At 40.9% G+C, this 16,243-nt stretch overlaps 1 long non-coding RNA gene across 2 annotated transcripts in view; it reads left to right on the top strand.

Annotated features, from left to right (window-relative positions):
- The first annotated feature begins 640 nt into the window (after positions 1 to 640).
- Positions 641 to 16,243, top strand: part of LOC148387342 (uncharacterized) — a 35,499-nt gene continuing 19,896 nt past the window's right edge. For both annotated transcript variants that reach the window (XR_015862820.1, XR_015862821.1), the window contains exons 1-3: positions 641 to 1,059; positions 1,253 to 1,306; positions 13,004 to 13,138. This is a non-coding gene — a long non-coding RNA (uncharacterized LOC148387342). The remainder of the gene's footprint in view (positions 1,060 to 1,252; positions 1,307 to 13,003; positions 13,139 to 16,243) is intronic.

Raw genomic sequence — 16,243 nt, 5'->3', positions numbered from 1 at the left:
GTGAAAAATAAAATAATGCACTTTACTAAAGATTCTCAATTGTGCTAAAATCTCAGCATAAATGATTATTTAGTGTACAGTAAACCGTATAAACGTCAAAAGTCAAATCATAAATCATGTTAAACTTGTTGTGTAATACCACCTGCTGGAGATGGAGTGGTACTTCTTCCACTTACATATAACGTGATCGTTCCTTTTTTTTTTTTTTTTTTTTAGGTCGATTGAGGTTCCTGCGACCTTAACACATTTTTTAGATAATTGTAAAAAAAAATGGAGAATTAAAAGACACACAAGACAATACAGAAAATGAATCATTTGATCCTTTATTATAATTAACCAAATGAATTTGGCAGGTTGTGTTCGTTTTATCAAGTGTTCCTGAAAGCACCACACCGCTAATTAGAGGGCGGTAAAGGTAAAGAAACTCATTACCAAAGGGACAAAACCTAAACTTAACTAAACTGCAGTGCTAACAACTTACAAAGTAAGTAGGTAATTAAATACTCCAATAGAGTGTAAAGTGTGTATGTAATCGTTCACGTTACAAAAAAAATTACAATTTCTTTTTTTTTTTTTTTAAAAGGATGCGTTCGTGAAATGACGTCGAGTAATGCGCATGCGTTCAAAACATGATGTGACGTAGGACAGTGTTTACGGAAGTCTGGTTCGCGTGGGTTTGTTTGCGCGGTTTATATTTACCGTGTCAATTTCTTGTATATTTTGTATATATATAAAAAATCCTGAGCTCCGTTCGTTTCTCCCCTATTTCCCTCCCGGTGTTAATCATCTGCTAATTGTCTTAGAAATTGGTTATCCACACATAAATGTAATTATACTGATAAACATTCAAAATATAAAATCGGCAAAATAGTTTGAATTTATCGTTGGCGAGCCGGAAGTAGGCGGGGGTCCATTGTATTTAATAATAAAGGTTGGGAAACTACTAGAAGCTTGTGTACACACAAAACCTTTTTTATTATTATTAACTTCGACATTTATTTGCCTCAGAAAATATGGCTCATCTGCCAGGAAATGTCGACTGCTGGGATGAAATTCTTGGTAAGTACTTTAATTATTTTATTTAGTGCATAATTTAGTATTAATGTTATATTGAAAATGACAAACACGGTTGCAGTTCAACAATTGACTCTTGCCTAAAGTTGGCTTGAATGAACTCCTTTTTTAAAATTGTAATTCCTCTTTTTTCTCCTTTTCTTTTCCCACTTATTTCTCATCTGCAATCCTAATGAAGACAAATTGTAAAGATATCCATGGATGAACAAAAGGCACGAGTCGTACCACTAATGTAAGTCATTTTCTCTTCTAACATTTATAATCATTAATCAACATGACATTAATAATAACGAACAAACAAATCCCAAACATAGCAAAGCGAAACATATTTTCAGTTCCAAAATAATAACAAACAACTTTCCAAAATATCCCAGTTTCTTTTTAATAGACAAGCAAGGTAAGTGACCAAGCAAATGTTCACCAACAGCCACAAGATGGCAGTGTAGCCTCAAAAATGAACTCTATCCACTTGCCAGCTCTGAAAAACAAGCTCCAAAATGAAATTTGAAACATGATGATATCGATGATATCGATGACTGACCCTAAAAATCATTTTTGCTGATTCATTCATTCCATTAGGGGAGTTTCTGCAATTTAAAATGTCCTTTACTAGACTGACCACTATGCAAAAATACTCCTTTGTTATTTGCCTGTCATACCACCACACAAACATAGAGGGTTGTGGTGGTCCATGATTTTTTAAAAAACATTTTTTATAGTCGTAATATTTGTTTCTGCATGTGCTGTAGTGAAGGGAAAAGAGGGGGGGGGGGTCTGATTCTCAGATGTCACATGATCTAATATGACTAGGACATATAGAGTATTTGTAAACGAGTGGCTTAGTGGGATTTAGGCAAAAATCACACAACCGATTTCCATGAAACTGGCTGGTTTTATCTTGCTGCACAGGTGCAGTGGTCCGTTTCAGAACCACATTGAAATGCGACAGCATGCACGCACACACATTGTCTCGCAATCCTGCGCAGCAGATGAAGTGTAAATTTCCATTTCATATGCTATCATCTTGTGACTTGTAAGTGTGGAATTGACTGCTGAAGTGTCTTGGAAGCTTTTTGTGCCAATCCTGAGTCGTATTTAAAACTACTCGTATATCTCTCTGTCGCAGTTTCAGCTAAAGAAAAACACTAAACTAGGGGGCATTTTAAATTGTGTCAGGAATGCGCTGACCCCGATTAACATGAGATCACCCAAAAAAAATGGGATTTGAAGTGTATCAGTTTTACTTTTTATGTACGTGGCTGGCATTTGATCAAGTCTTTTTTTCTGCCAATCCAACCTTGGATGGACCAAAGCTTTGAAAGCGGTTTTGGATCCAAGTGACATGTCGATCAGATCTGAGAATCACCTACAGCAGAGGCGTGGGTGGGCTCAGAATCTGATTTATGGACTATCTGCAGCAGGCAGGCAACATCACAGTACACCGCTCATTAGACTAAAAAGTGAGCCTTTATTTTCGTCTCCTGAGAGCTCTCATCTTGGAGGGCGAATCGTAAAATCACGTGCTCCTGTCACCGGCACGTGTTTGCCGTCTCCAACCCGTCCAGATCGCTAGCTATCTATCTATATGGGGGGGATCCTTCTGTAAAGATGGATTCACGTGTCTGGCAAACATGAGAAGCTCTTAAACTGCACTCGCATACCATCACGCAAAGTTGGACAAGTGCTCGCATGCATTTCACGGCTAGTCTGGCTTGTCAAGAACGTAAATCTAGAGAGACCGTCGGGTCGAAGAAGACGACACAATAAATTAGTGTCACCGGAGGGGGGGGAAACCACGATACGACTCGGCAGGGAGAAGCGAGAAGACCGTGCGTGTTTATGTTGAGTGCAAACATTCAGGAGACATTTAAGAAAGGCCGATAAGCAATCAGATCTTTGTTGCCGTCTGAACCGGAGGTCGTTTTTAGTAGGGTAATCTGGACATCGGCGGTGTGAAAGAGTTCAGCGGGCTCCTCATACATTCATGCATGGGCTTGTCTGGGGCCGTTAAAATGAAATAGCAGTTTAACCTTGTTGGGTTTTATATTAGAGGAGGCCTTGCTTTATGATGGTGCCATCAAACTGCATTTTGTCTCTGTAGGAAGGGAATTCCGGGACAAATTCTCCATAGCAAATCTAGCTTGTTCAGATCAACTTTAAACATTTTATTTATAGTTAGCAAGATGGTGGATTAATAATCAATTAATGGGTCAGTGTGGAAACAAATAATTTAATGACCTTTTTTTATTGGAGTCTTTTTTTTTTATATCTGTACTTTTACTCAAATACATACAGTGACTTTTTGCCTCATAATTTCCTCTAAAATAATAATAACACCGCATCTTTTTTCGTAACTATTGTCATTCCTAGCCGGGCCAGCTGCATGGTAAGCCGTTGGATGTTTTTGTCGCCACATCAAACGTTTGTGCGACCTGACCCGTGCGTGCCAAAATTGTGTGTGTGTGTGATCACATGACCCGGTTGCTGCCTACCGCACGATCGCAACTCCTTCTTTAAGATCTGACGTAATGACTCTCCCCACCGTCGGGCATCATCTCGTAGTGGTCAGTGTCCGAGTCTCACTGCCCGAGGCTCGTGATGTAACAATTGTGCATGGTGTCCTCCCGCCTGCCCACCATGTTCTGATTTTCGAATCTATGATGCGTCACTATCAGGCAGAACGCTTACCTGCGCATGTGCTCAAATGGTGTAAATATTTTCTTTCCTCTTTTAAGCTCAGCCTCTGACTTCTTTGGCCCGCTACTCCTTCTTGGGTTCCTTCATGTCATGCGGGTGATGTAAGCGGCGTTTATTAGCCAAAGATCACAAAGCCAGCTGTTGTAAGCATGTCTATGTAGGTCTCTCGACTCGTGTGCGTTTGATAAAGAACATTACAACGTACTAGAAAATATTTAACCTCTCGGTAAAATTAAATAAATAAATAAATAATATATTTAACCTCTTCTTTCATCATTGCATTCTTCCATAACAGCTCGCTTGATTCCTTTTGGCTGCCTTCTTTGGTTCTGTTAGAACTAAATAAAAACTGTTTTTGTAATTGATGACATTTTGAGACTTTTCTAAAAAAAAAAAATCCCCTCCACAAATAGTTCAACTTTTTGCCTATATTCACTGTTTAATTTTGCAGCCATTTTTACACCTATTGCCAACGCTATGCATTTCAGGGCCCGCCATAAATCAGTAAAGCGGTTTGAGTTGGCGCTCATCTCTGACATGCTGCAATATTCGATCTGACACTCATAGTGTTCTCTGGTTAGTGCCAATCTGGTTGCACAGTGCCAGTTTGTGAGTACAGGCCCCGGTTGTGGCCTTCGTGCCAAGCTCACAGAGTCTGTTTCTGACAGTCTGGCCGGAAAAACATGAGCACAAGTGGCCCGCTGGAAGTCAATCGAGCCGTGACAGTGTTCGCAGTATTGCTTTTGGACTGTTGCCATCCTTCTGGTGTCTTCTGGAACTTCCTACACACTCTAGACATTGTGCCGGCAAACCCCCGGTCAAGCTTTTTGCCTTCACCGAAGAAGCTGCACTACTTTTTGATACCACTAGAGGCAAACATAAATAGGAATCCCCTTCCTTTCCATCTGCGAAAATGATTCGCAATGATTATTAAGTCCGAACTGGGTAGGGTAACATCCTGGAAGTGGCACTATTCTGATGATGCCATCCCTGGATTTAAGTAGAGCAGCGTACCAGCTGCCAGCTTCTCGAGCCGGGGTGTTTATGGCATTGTTTGTGGCGGCTCTTTTCACTGCGGTCCAACTAGCTGCTGCTCGGCTTTAATGTTAAGCTCACTGAGAAATCGTACTGGAGATGTGTCATCTGGGGTCTGTTTGATCATCTGGCAGTGTGAATGTAGGAATGAGGAATGAAAAGACAAATTCATTTATCATGTCACCAAATATAGTGCAAAATATAAATACATGTCTGAAATGTAGGTCAAGCCACAGGATTTCATGACAGCCTTAACATATAATACAGATCTTTGGTGACCCCCCCCCCCCCCCCCTCCCCATCCTCTCATGCTGTCTCACTGACACACTCGCACGTACACAGTCCCGATGAGATAAAAAAAAATCGGCGTTATCTGATATCAGATCCACGGTTACCGTCTGCCATCAGAACTAAACTTTCCGCTCCTCCCAACAGGGCGCTCGTTTTATCTCCCTCACTGCAGTGCCCCAAAAAAAAGTTTGGGACACCTCCAGCAACATTCCCTGGCATTTCACACAAACTCTACTTCATTGCCATTTTCTTAGTGTGGATTGTTAGTCAACAAACCAAACATCCCTTCCCTTCTATCTTATTTTGGTAGCCAAGATACAAAATATAATAATAATAATAATAATAAGACAAACATTTCCAACTAGGATCAAACTGAACTGTATGAATAGAAACATTACAGGATATTTTCTGGACACAATTGCCTCTCATTCTCAATTATGACAAAAAAGCACAATATATGAATGAAGCCGGATTTGACTGAATGAATGACGGCAGTAGTGACGAGCCGGCAAATGGCCGAATGAGATAAAGGAAAGAAACAGAATGGTTCACAATCCAGTCCTATCATCAATTTGTTTCCAGCCGCAAAACAACTCCCAATTGACTTTTCACGGCGCCCTCGACGTGCCGCAGTTCACTCAGTTGGGGCTACACATCCCTCCAACACCTTTCTCGCCTCTCCATTTATTTTTTTTTGCTGCTGTAAGTTGTGGTGATGTTTATGAATGAACAGCGCTGCAGGATATGAATGAAAAATAAGAGACGTCGGGAGCTTTGCTGGCGTGAATGAATTGAAGCAAATTGAAGGGAGGAACGAAGATTTTGAGTAGTCACACCTTAATCGAATTGTCCCTTGTGTGTGTGTGTACTTTGTCTATGAGCCAGTGGGGAATCTCCCCTACCTGACTACCACACACACACACATTTTGGTTTCCTGTGCAAGCTCCGTGCTTTGAATAATAACGGGGTTACCCAGGCAACCAGCCTAGGATGATGGATGGGCTCGGTCCTGATAAACAGAGCACGTTGCGTGTCACTGGGCGTCTCGTGTCGTCGTGGGAGTTTCTTTGTCCCGGGGGAGAATTATTATCGACTTTTTTTTTTCTGACCAGCGGGAGATGTTTGTGTGATTCTGCGCTTTTGGGTTTGCCGCACAGGTGTTGTTTTTCACTACTCGGTTTGTCTCTCAATTGCTAAGATGTGATTGGTGTAGAAATCACACACACACACACACGCATACGTGCACACACACACACGATCCCTGACTCATTGCCTTACGGTAATAATGAGGATATTGGGAGGGACGAGGTGGAGTGGCTGTTACTCACTTCCACGTAGAATGCTAATTAATAATGTAGCTCCTTGATTTGATTAAATATGTGGCACAAACTTCATTGTGAGGGTCAGTTTATTTATTTTTTCTGACCAGTGGTGACACATAACTCCAATTGACATACCCATCTCATGCTCCTAAACAATTTCTGACATATTTGCAGCTCCATTGTGTCCGTTTCGTCCATCTTGTCAGGTTCATGCATTTTTTTAAAAATTACTAAAAAAAAAAAAAACATTTTTAGGTCCAGCACTGCCGGGAAACCTGCATATAATAATCCCTGGCTTTACCCTGAAAACTATTGTTAAATATTTTTTTTCATATTTTTTAATACATTTTAATAATCCCTGGCTTTACCCTGAAAAATAGTTAAATATTTTTGAAAAATATTTTTTTATACATTTTTTTAAATATTTTCTTTTAATTTTTTTTTCAAATATAAAAAAATTTGCTAACCCACCACCCCAGAAAAATACACTCTTTTAGTTCTCACTTGTAGCCACTTAATGTTTTGACATTCCCTCGCATCCCAATAGTATTAAATCATGTTGGAGTTGTTGGAAAGTGCCGAGAGATGAACCCAAGCCGCCGTGGCGGAGTCCAATCCTCTCCCTGTTGCCATGACAACCCCCTTTCAAGACAATTTTCATTTAAAAAGAGATTTTATTGGATTATTTTACTGTTAATGAAACCACAGTGCTCTTGTCCTTGTATTGTTTCTGGACTAACTGGTGAAACCCGAGTCCATCCTGTCCGAGTAAAAATGAGACTTTTAAAAAGCCCAATCTCAACAATTTCTTGAAATAACACACCTCCTGTCTTCTTTTTTTTTTTTCTCCTTTTCGTGTTTTCTCTGGGCAAGCATAAAAGCCTGCCAAGCTGATTTTCATCTTCAGGAGCAGACATCTGGAGCACACATCCCCAACTTGATCATCTAAATCTCTGCCATGATTACACTTTGCCATGTTGACCTGCAATGACGTAACCACTTTTTTTTTTTTGGCATCAGACCCCCCTCCCCTTTCGCCGAGTATTATATTCTTCATCTTTCTGAGATTTGTCCCCCTCTCACACTCTGCCATCAGGATTAAAAGTCTTAATCTTATTCCTAATGCCATTCCCAGCACTAGCTCAATAGGACTAAAGTTTAGGAGGATGGATTTTGGAAGGTTCCCAGATGATTTTATGCTCCGGCTGTATTGGCCGTGAGACCATTTTGAGACATGCTGTGTTATAACTACAGATGGCCGGCGGCATTTAGCAGTCTCCAGGGAGGGGCAACTCTCCACTATTGATGCATCCTTGAAATATCATTTAAGGACACGATTCAGACTTGTTAACCCAACTTCAGAATTATTTCAAGGCAGTTCTCCAGCATAAGTGCAAAGTGAGTCGTACTGATTCATTCAGTCACATTTCCACCACGTCATTCCTTTTTTTGTTTTTTGACCTCATTGTCATCTTGGGATCGTAATTAGGCAAGGTTTACACACTAGCTTGAGCCATGTGACTTGAGCAATGAACAGAAGGTTTTAGTTCCATGCTGCCATTTCTTGCTTTGTTGACAATCTTCGAAAATGACGGTGCTTGAGTCACACTTTGAGGCTTAGTTGTGCACATTCATACTCGCTCATCAAATATTTGAACGAGTCAAACACCCCCTTCTTGGAACAACCATGTGTGAGTCAACGCACGTTCAGTACTGGACTCCCCAGCTCTTCCCTTGGATGTTCAGCGTGGTGACATTTTGGTTCTGCTCGCTCATTAAGTATGCAGTCTGAGTCAGCGCTGCAGCAGAGTAGTCTAATAGAGGAATCAGGAGCCAGTGTGAGAGAAAGTCACCAAAGACGTTCGGCCTCGTCTTCATCTGCTGGCCAATTAACTTCCTTTCACTCACTTGCGTGCTAAATTCCTCCTCCCGTTCCCTTCGTTCACAAAGCCAGGCGTTCCCATACCTCACTCGCCACCAAATTGAATGTCATTCATACCTCTTTCCATTTTCCAGCAGTAAAAGCTGCTCTTTCCTCACGTGATGTTTTATTGCTCCATCTCATTTGGCGGCGGTCCCTAAAAGCATTTGGCGAAAGGTCACAAACGTTTATTTCCCTTCAAGGTGACAATTAGATGGTGTTGAGAGGGAAGCCTGGGGAATACCAAGTTCATCCTCTCCTTCCCTGCTAAGAGTGACGTTACTCCCCTGTACCAATTCAGAGAGTAAATCATAAATGGTAAAAAAAAAGTGGCCAATAAGCCTTTGTAAGGTGGGATGACTCAAGCTTGTCAAAGAAAGACGGAAAGTAGCGATAAGACATTGGCAATATTGCAAGTGGACCAGCCGAAGCAATAAAGCACGCAACATTAATCACCGTTTTCATCTCGCCGGCTTGTCTCAGAGGCTGACTCACTCTTTATTAGCAAGCTCCGTTGCCATCAGCTGCTCACAGGCTGCAAAAACACACCATCATGTCAGTTCAGACTTAACTGGACTGTTTTGGACCACCTAGCAGATTCCGACCGGACTTTGGGCCGCGGTATTAAATCATCGCGACAAAGCGGCGGGATTTGATACTATTTTGCGAATGTTAAGCTCATATGCAGATTTATCGTCCTGGAAGGATTTTGTAAAGCTACAAAGGTCACTTTGGCTCACATCTGTAAAATCTGATCACTTTCCATAGCAGAATGGATCGGTTGACAGTAGTAGCTGGGAAAATATCGAAAAGTTGTCCTCGTCTGTTTACTTATGCCCGCTTTACTGTTATGTCATCCACCACGAGTTTATTTTGATGAGTTGCAAAAGGCCACTCGCTGAGTAATGCAAAACTGTTCCCACGTCTGGTTCAAATTGAGGTGGAGGTGAGTGCCAGTGGAATGAGTTTTGCCTTGAGCCCAGTCATTATGCATATTGGCCCCCGACTATTGCGTTACATAATAAGAGCGCTAAGGTCGTGTAAAGAGCCTTTTCAAAGTTTTTGCTAAAGCAAAGCCCAATTTTGTGGCTTTTTTTAAGCCCTTGTCACTTATTTGAGTCACAAGCGTCGAGGCAAGCAGGGGCAAGCCTGAGGCGCCCAAAACTGCGACCAAGCCTGCAAAGATATTTTGCTATATTATCTGGTTTAAATTTAAATTTGCTTTAATTAGCTGCATTTGAAGCTTTTATGTATTTCAAGTGCGTTACACTGTGTGTGTCCTCATATAGTCTGTCATTGAAGCAAGATATTTCTAAATTATATAAGCACTTTCTGGGAGGTGGCGCGGATTAATCACAGATTAAATGAAGGACACGTTGATACAATCAGTTTCTTGCTGACTCATGCCCTTGCTGGGCTGCTGCTCCATTGATTGACTGTCAGATGAAAACACTGCCATTCAAAGAAGCACGAGTTTGACTCACAGCCTTTGTTGGAAAAAGACTGATGGAAAAAATGACATGAATATGACCGGGAGACAAAGAGGAAGCTGTTGATACAACTGCGTTTAAAAAAAAAAAAAAAAAAAGGCTTGCATTGTATCTCATGCTGATTGGGTGACCTGAACGGGTTTTAGGGATGGAAATAATTTCCTGGATGACTCAGGGGAAAATTAAATAGGGAGTTTCAGGAGCTTTGCTGAAACTAAGGTGGAATATCGATTTATGGGGGAAAAAAAAATGATGCCATGTAAGTGGAAGTAGCTATGACAAAATGTGGCCCCCATCTTCATCCAGAATATTTGTCCATTTGAACTCAATGGGTCATGGCTATGTAAGGCTCCCATTCGGTTTTTTTTCGATTGGTCTTTCTTCCTGTACCAGCATCCTTCTTGGACTGGAAACCAACGCATTACATTTGACTCTACTCAACTCTGCCAGAAACTTATTGATCGGAGTTGTGTTGATTTCAGATTGCGTGGATTGCACACGCACTTTTGCTTCCCGCTCTCACCGCTCAAAAGCTTACCCACTTTACCTGACAGTTTTACAATGATGTTTTGGTAGGCAATCTTGACCCCCCCCCCCCCCCCCTTCCTCTCAAGCAGCACTTTGACCTTGGTGAGGACAACAGCTTCGTGTTTTTCTTCAGTGATGCTTAGCCCATCTGCAGAAATAGAAATAGCACCCAAATAGGAAAACTAAACATAAATTAGAGAAGTGCATCATATATTCGACTTTGAGTAGTTCACAATTTGCCAGTCAAGGACGCATAAATCCAAATATGGCAGGCTTTCAAATAGTTTTATTGTTGGTGGAAAAAGACAACTATAGCTTTTTTTCTCATTGGCATTTATTAAGCCCTTGTTTGTGTAACCGGCTCTTTTTCGATCCAAGGGAAGCTTGAGGTATACACAGAGGGTGTTTCATATAATGGAGTCCTTCCAAAAGCACCCTCAAAGACACACACACATACACACACACACACACACCCTTGTGTCCGCTGACTCACACTCAGGCACAGGGCCCATGTCATTATTCCGTGTGCGATAAACTTGCATACCTGCTTGCGAAAGAAGGGAACTGTCATTGTCGTGTACTTCGTGGTCAAAATGGAGGAAGTGGAAATTACACATTAGCGTCATGCACCAATTTACATTTTAATTTAGTATAAATATTTACATAATAAAATAACTAATAAAATAATAAATTAATAATACTTTTTAAAATTATTATTTTAATATTTGATTTACAATTTTACACAATTTTTCCGAGTTGACGACGATTGTATTCTTTTAGTCGCTAGCTGTGTCATTCCACTCACCAATTTGCATGTGTAAAAACAAAGGGGTAGCACGTGGCAGAGGGAAGGCCCACCACACTTTGCAACGTTGCTGCATGACAACATCATCTTTCATCAGCCCTCCTGGCTTGTCTTCTTCCCGTACCTAAACCAATCTTGGACAGACATAAATACCCAGTGTGCCTCTGACATCATGGAGTTTCCACTGTGGCTGCCTTGGCTGACTTTAGAGATAGCAGCTTTGATATTTCACACTGCTTGGCTTGCTCGCAGGGGTTCCCCACCCGCCCTACTGACCATAGATGGACTTTCGAGCTGCTGCTTTTGATAGCTCACCAAACATGATTCTCATATTGCAAAAAACACCAAAGGGACATTGATTGAATTCAAAAGCTTTACAACAGCTAGCAGCTAACATTAGCAAACACTCTGGCAGAGTTGAATGTTCACCACAGTGCTTGCCAAAGTGGTGAGTGATATAACTTCACATTTTCCATCCCTTCACAGGGATGCGTGCTCCAACGGTGATATGACACCTCTAACTTTAGTCTCCCTCGATGCCACTCAAGGTAATCCGGTTATGATGCACTCTTGGCCTACGGAGAAAGCAGCGCTTCCATTCTCGCATCTGAGAAGCGAAAGTCTTACGTGGGCATTTTACATACGCTGGGGATGTTGCTTTAATGATATGCAAATTTCAATATCTTACAGTTGAGTGGTATGATCAAATGCTGCTTTGTATTCCTGTAAATTACAACCACAATCTATATGTAGTGTTCTTAAAATGGATTTTGACGTCTATAGTCGTCAATGGTAGTGAATGGGCAGCCAAAATTGTCGTGACAAGCTGCTTGAACGGGCCATGTGATTTCTGATCCTCTCTGTAGAGCACAGGGATTAAGAAAAAACGAAACGAAAAAAAAACACAGCTGGCGTTATCTCTTTGGAAACAATTTGTGGAGGTAGTCCGGGAGGACCTCGTATACTCAAACTCCCATTAGTGGCTTCATTAGCTGAATCGATTAGATGATGTTGCATATTATTTCAAGTTGGCTGTTCAATATTGTGCAGGATATAAAAAGTTTACACACCCCTGTTCAAATGCCAGGTTAGGTAGAAAAATGAAAGTCATTTCTAACCTTTTTGTTTCACCATTAAGATGACTTGTACAACTCAATTGCAAAAAAAAAAAAAACAGAACTGAGATAATGTGGTTGCAGAAGTGTGCACACCCGCTTAAAATCAGAATATGGATGTGCTCAGAATGAACATGAATCAAATTCAAAGTCCTGTTATTGTCATCTCGAGCTCACGTACACTAAAAGGCTGGAAATATCAAAGTGATAACAAGCACAGCCACACGTTTCCAGCTGAGCTGCCAATACCGAAATATGTGACACCTTCACCTGTCTCACAATCTGTCTCTTGCATCTAAAATAAAAAGTCTTCACAGCAGTCAGAGTAATTCACATTTGATGATATAATGACAATATTTTGCCAATAATAGCATTCCTATCACAATACAGGGAGAAGTTGGAGAAAAATAATAGAATAGGAAAACATCCTAAATAATTTTAGCATTTGCGTTATGTATGTCAGCCTCCTCTTGCTCATCAACCTTTTCTTCCTCCTCCTCCTCCTCCTACTCCCTCTTGTCTTCTCCTTCCTCCACTTTTTGTGACTCATCTGATTTTAAATGTGCAAAGCTTCTTCCTTGCCTTGCAAGGTCTCTCCAAACCTCATGACACCTATCAAGCAGCTTGTGCCTGCGAGTTGTTGCTTTAATCACGCGCCACCGCTATTTTGATCACACCACATGGAGAAACATATGCGGCATTTGAAATCATCTTTTTATCCGCAGGTTGTTGGAACAGCAATTTGAGTAGTGACAAGTACAACACTGACTCCTGCTCCATCATCACCATTGGATGCCAGCATGGTGGAGGAGAAAACATCCCCTCAGACCACCTGTTTTATTCACAAAGCTCCAACTGAGGTATCAAATTTTGTTCCGCAAAAACAAAACAAGTCACACTTAGATTGATTTTATATCATACAACAAAATGTCTACGACCAAACATAGTGATCCATTCCTAGATGGGTGTTTGACTACAAATGGTGCCGCAAAACAGATAGACAAACAATGGAAGAATACAGTAATCCCTCGTTTATCGCCGATAATTGGTTCCAAAAACCACCCGCGATAAGTGAAATCTGCAAAGTAGGGTCACCAACAAGAAGTACTGGGCAGGATAATGAGTTAGCGGAAAGATGCTAATTTGCGATCGTGCTAACACGCGAAAACTTCTAAAAGAATGTAAACGAACATTTGGAGCAAAACTACATTGTCCTAAACGTTAAACACATGTTTCCTCAATTTAGAAGTTTTATTTTGACTTTTAAATGTTTTTTTATTTGGGAAAAAAAATCCGCGATGTAGTGAAGCCGCCATAAACGAAACGCGAATGATCACTATACTCACATTTGTCTTTATCCGTTGCTTGAAATGCCTCATATATATATTTTTTGTTTACGAAAGAAAATTTATTTTTGTCGAGCAGTTGGTCGAACGTGATGCATTTCATCAAAACCCTTTGGATCATGCGATTCCATTTTTTCAATATTTCCTCCTATATATGTAGTCAGAGAGGCAGTGACATCGCCGCAGCACAGTGATAGATTTGATGCCTAAGTGGCTCTCGGCACCAAATCACCGTTAGTGGCACTTCACATCCACTCGGATGAGTCGCGTAACGTCGAGCACCGCTAATCACTGCGACAACCACCACCGCGTTTCCACGCTTGACCTTGGCACAATAACAGGGAAATGCCGGCATCACACTCATGGCTGTGTTGAACTAAAAGTTGAAAGTTCACTTGCATTTTGCTGCCTCGAGTATGCAGTAAAAGCTGCAGGGCCCAAAAAAAAGAATCGTTTTATTACAGGAGAACATTGGAATCTTTTATTGCTGCGGCGTAGGGATTGATCCAGGAAGTAAACAACAATCATGAGCGGGGTCACATGGGTCACGGCCGTCACGTTTGGTGCATCAGTGTGTTTGGATGACAGATGGGAGAATTTGACGTGATGAAGACTTTTTGCAACTTCCTTCATCTTCACACCCTTTTTCCCTAACTCCTCATTTCCACCTTTTGTCTTCTCTCACCTGCTCACGGCAATGTTACAAAGATCATCTTTTTTTATTGGATGTAAGTCCGTCGTCTCGCTCATGCGCTCTGCAGTCACCATTCTGGTGTTTTTGCGTCAATGCTGAAGCTTTTTATTTATTTTTTAATAAGTGGTACTGACACAGATAGGAGATAAGTGGGAGGAGGGAGGGGGAAAACTCCCTGAGTGGTGGAGGGAGTTAGAAAGAAAAAGGAGGGAGTCTCAACAGAAGAAAAAGGAGGGGATGAGGAAAGAGCAAAAGCGTGACGGCGCAGAAAACGAAGGAGACAGCAGCCTAATGAGCGGCTCGTCCACGTGAGATGCAAGTTAAGTGGGAGCTGGCTTTCATTTAAAAACCTGCTTTTAACTTTTTTTTTTTGCTAACAGAAGCACCATCACCAGATTTGCATCTACGTAGACGAGATAAGAAAAACAGTCCGCACTTTCCTGAGCTAAAACCTTGTCAAGGACAAACCGTGCCTACAAACTTGCATTTAGCAAATAGAAACTCACGTTAGAGGTGATGGTAGACCCGAAATTTATCTCACTAGCTGAACTGTGACTCACTCTTGCTGTTGCTATGGAAACTATCATCGGATATCATCAACGCTTTTAATTGCTGACTTTTTTTTTGTGGGGGTGCTTTAAAAGGACCAACAATGAGGCCTTGAAATCGTGCAGGCAGCTTTGAGAGGAAGCTTTAATTCACCGGTGTCAAACTCGAGGCCCGGGGGCCAGATACGGCCCGCCACATCATTGTGGAGACATATTGTGCATCAAATTCTAAAATTACAAATTGTCTTTACATTTAAAAATCATCTTTTTAAAAAAACGGAACAGTTTTTACGAGTCTAATTTGGAAACGAGTTATTTGTCTGTTTTGTAGCTTATACCGTACTTATATAATATAAGCCAATTATTTTGTCAAGGGTCACTTTTGTTTTGTTAAGTGCAGTGATTTCACCCACAAGGTGTTATGACATCATCTTGAGCCAGCGTTATGCGGAGAGAGAGCGAGGGAAAGTCGTTCACTGACATTGATTGGTTGTCTCTGGCTTGTGCTGTGGACACGACTCGGAAGCTTGGACCTGGGCCCAGGGGAACATTTCTATCACACAAGTCACACTATGTTTCAATAAAATGTTTCAACCATTTTCTGATGCCACCTCTGAGGGATCCTTCCCTTTTTGACCCGATGCTTGTCATTACAATCTCAGTAAAAGCCTTCCCGTGTTCTCCAATCACAGATTTAACCGTTAACAGTGTGAAACAAAGCTTAAGTGACCTCTGGGCTAACACTAATCTATGAAGGCTTCCATTCATGCTAAAAGCTACATACAGGTAATTAAATCCAAGCAACGGATTTTTCCAGAACGTCTCATCGTCCCTTTGCATTCCGCACGTGACTTTTAGTAAAAAAGAGACAGCAATTGAAAAAATGTGTGGCGCATTATCATATATTATTATGTATATTATAAGATTTTCCTTTATTTGTTCCACAATTTCCAGTACGCATAATTTAAGGACATTTGAAAGAACAAACAGGAATTTAAAAAAAAAAAACAATTTCAATATTTAAATTCATGAATCTCATTTAAGTGCTGGCAATTTACGAACTGGGGTTTGTGTCATGTGACAGCAGTCCTCGAGCTTTTCTGCCACACCTCTTGTATATTTTTCATTTTCCCAACGCTCCAAGTACATAGACAAGCTGCCCCTGTTTCATTGCTGTTTGAACCTTTTGTACTCGGATAAAGTGGATTACCTCAATCCACTTAATTCTCTTTATATCTAGTTTCACACATTTGCCTTGCATTGTCTTCTAAATGTATCTTGCAGTGATTTACAATAATCTAATCTAATATATAATATATATATAAATAATAATAATATAAATATATAAAATAATATAATTTGATCGCATATTCCATA

The sequence above is a fragment of the Syngnathus floridae genome, chromosome 14 (assembly GCF_059516105.1).
Source record: "Syngnathus floridae isolate MCC-2025c chromosome 14, RoL_Sflo_1.0, whole genome shotgun sequence".
Taxonomy (NCBI): domain Eukaryota; kingdom Metazoa; phylum Chordata; class Actinopteri; order Syngnathiformes; family Syngnathidae; genus Syngnathus; species Syngnathus floridae.
This window is presented reverse-complemented; position numbering and strand designations above follow the sequence as displayed.